The sequence below is a fragment of the Artemia sp. Qi Xiang Cuo genome, chromosome 16, assembly GCF_049724085.1.
Source record: "Artemia sp. Qi Xiang Cuo chromosome 16, ASM4972408v1, whole genome shotgun sequence".
NCBI lineage: Eukaryota > Metazoa > Arthropoda > Branchiopoda > Anostraca > Artemiidae > Artemia > Artemia sp. Qi Xiang Cuo.
In genome coordinates this window covers 55641528-55641829 of record NC_142809.1, presented here as the reverse complement: position 1 = coordinate 55641829, position 302 = coordinate 55641528, and positions in this window count along the sequence as shown.

The window sequence follows — 302 nt, the reverse complement described above, 5'->3', positions numbered from 1 at the left end:
AAAAAAAGGTTCTTATTATGAGTAAGAAGAACCTTGTCAAAAATATAGGGGGGGGGGCTTCAAAGTAATATAAAAAGGAATATTCCTCCGTTATCCTGCCACGATGTGTAGCAGTATCTTAAGAAGGAAAAACGTAATGCAGCTTATACTATATAAAAAACTTTGCCGTTTTTTCTTTTGTTTAAAACTGGCACGTGGATTTGAGGTCTAACTGGTAATCAGTTTCTGATTATATTGTGAAGTTGGAAGTATTCAAACGCGTTGGAATTTTTAGAGTTATTGGTTCTAGCAACCGTCCAAAT